Raw genomic sequence first — 2679 nt, forward strand, 5'->3', positions numbered from 1 at the left:
AAAAGTTTCCACAAAATATGTTTTAAATTTTCAAATTCTACCCCCGCCCCTATAATAAAATTTGTATCAGAGACCCGCGTTCGTCTCGTATATAAATATGTTTGCTATGTTTCAGGAAAAAAATAACCTGAATCCATCATTAAATGTTGTTTGAAACAATAAAGCAACATGAACTTTTATGTTTAAAATGGATATTTGAAAACTTGATCAACATCAATATAAAACCATACAAAGAAATAATTTTAATGAGAAACAATAACGTTAACACTTCATAAACTCCGCTATATCTGATTATTTCTTTTTTACTTATTTAATAGCGCCTTGCTTGGCAACATTTCACTTTAGACTTTAATGTTGAACGTTCGCCCAAGTGAGGAAAGCAATGGGTTCTGTCCGCAGGTAGTATACCAAAGGCCTTAAAAAGGTAGCTTTTATTCCCTGCATAATGTTCAGCTTTTAGCTAGGGTAAGGGCAACGAAACCACTATATCTCAAAAACAACAATTATCAAAGAGGCACAAATCATTCGATATGAAATGATAAAGGGGAAATTAGCTTTGTTTCGATTTTTCTGGTGTGAAAGCTAAATAATCAAAAGAAAAACTAAGATAAGTTTCGTATGCATTCATTTAAAGAGGGAGCACAAAGGCGGTTTATTTAAATAAAGTAATTAACGAAAAGAAAAAATATATATAAAATGAAAATCGTCAGCTTTTGTTATGATACACGTTAAAATTTTATAAATATAAGGTAAAAATATTATTCATTATCCGTAACTATCTCCTTGAAGAATGTCTGACTAAAATTATAAAAAAATAAATACTTTCCTGAAAAAAATATTGAGGTTATTTTTTAGGTAATTAAAAACTGTTTTATCTTAGAAGTACTTAAAATATTGCAATTTACATTTTCTTTCGTCAAACTAATCGTGGTGATTTTATTGTCGATTTAATTACGGCTACATGTTACATCTGATGAATCCTTAATCCTAAACGATTTTTTTTATTGTTTTATATTTAACAAATTTTATCTGAAAATACAAACAAAAAATCAAAGCATCACTTTCTCATTTTCTTTACATATAGGTTATACAACACTTAAGCAAAACCTTTAATTAGAATGATGATGGTTGCCAGGTGAATTTGTCACCTGTCAAACTACATGTCCATTATCCTTTTATGTGGCCTGTACGAAATGTAACCAAGCACAGAATGTTTTTTTAGTTTACGAACAGCGTGGCAATCACGTTAAGCAATGCATTGTGGGAAATATTAATTTGTTTCTAATTATCACATTTTTCAGACAATTTGCAATTATAGGTTGTTGTTTTTTATAAATACATCAGTATGCACCTTTTTAATGCTTCAATCCAATGTTTATAATTTGAAAAAAAACAAAACAAAAAAAAATGTGTATATGCCTTGGTAGCGCAGTAGGTAGCGCGTCAGTCTCATAATCACATAACACAGAGCGATCTGAAGGTCAAGAGTTCGATCCTCACCCGGGGCATTATATGTATGTATTCACCCAGAAAAAAATGTTTAATGCGGACTATTAGCTATAATCAGTATTTGTCAAAACTTATATGCTTTTGAACTATTTCTCACAAAAATAATCAATATTGTTGTCATCCAAACAGAAATAAACATAAAAAGTATAAAATATGATGAGATACAATAGCGAGAACTCCGGAAACGTTAACTCTTCATGAACACCATATGGCGTCTGTCTAGATATATGTTGTCGGTTCCGTATGTAGGTTTCAAAAAATGATAACCAAATCGAAAACCACCATTTACTCTTTAATGTTATTGTGATTTGATAGACAAAGTAAGTGTGCATCCATTCAAAATTTGAGAAAATTTCATCTGAATGTCCAAAAACGTAAACATCTCTTTACTAAAGTGTTCCTAAATGACAAAAAACAAAATGGCACAAGGGTAGGAGGATCCCTATGAAGTAATGCGTTCCGTTTACATCTTTTAGCTACCACTGATAACTAACTTTGCAACTATAATTTCCGGGACACATTGCCAGATTTAATTCCAGCTAAAAAGTTGTAGCCAACCACTTTGGTTGAAAATCTACAGGAGGAAACATTCTCTCAGAGTCATCAGCCAAATAAGAAAGCAATGGAAAACCTTCAGTAGGAAATCAGTCCAGTAATGAAATTGACCATAATTATTTTTAAACGAAATTTTAAAAAANTAGTAGGAAATCAGTCCAGTAATGAAATTGACCATAATTATTTCTAAACGAAATTTAAAAAAAACTTAAACCATCAGAAATGCAATTTGTTGATCAGCAGTGTGCATTCATAGAAGAAATCCCGATATCAAGGTAAGGTTAATGAATGCTATTTAAATTCCTACTCAAGTTGGACTAAATGAAATTACCAAATGTAACATGTTTCATTGGCCGATGAATTTGACCAGATTAGCATTTCCTGTGGCCTGTAAGAAATGTAAGCAATCACATACTGTTTATAGCAGGCAGTACAAGTTAGGCAATGCATTATGGGACATATTGAATATTTCGTTTCTAGTTATCACATTTTTTCAGATAATTATGAAAGGTTATGAAAAAGTTTTAACAAAAAATCAGTATCAACATTATTTTTAATTACATTTGGTTTTGGTAACAAACCTAAACTTGCACCAAATACAACCAAAGAACATGT

General features: G+C 30.8%; 1 non-coding gene across 1 annotated transcript; it reads left to right on the plus strand.

Annotated features, from left to right (window-relative positions):
• Positions 1 to 1417: 1417 nt before the first annotated feature.
• On the plus strand, positions 1418 to 1508 carry Trnam-cau. Its single transcript is given in 2 exon segments — positions 1418 to 1454; positions 1473 to 1508. It is a non-coding gene; the product is annotated as a tRNA-Met (tRNA).
• The last annotated feature ends 1171 nt before the right edge of the window (positions 1509 to 2679 follow it).

This window comes from Mizuhopecten yessoensis, unplaced genomic scaffold (assembly GCF_002113885.1).
Source record: "Mizuhopecten yessoensis strain PY_sf001 unplaced genomic scaffold, ASM211388v2 scaffold715545, whole genome shotgun sequence".
Taxonomy (NCBI): domain Eukaryota; kingdom Metazoa; phylum Mollusca; class Bivalvia; order Pectinida; family Pectinidae; genus Mizuhopecten; species Mizuhopecten yessoensis.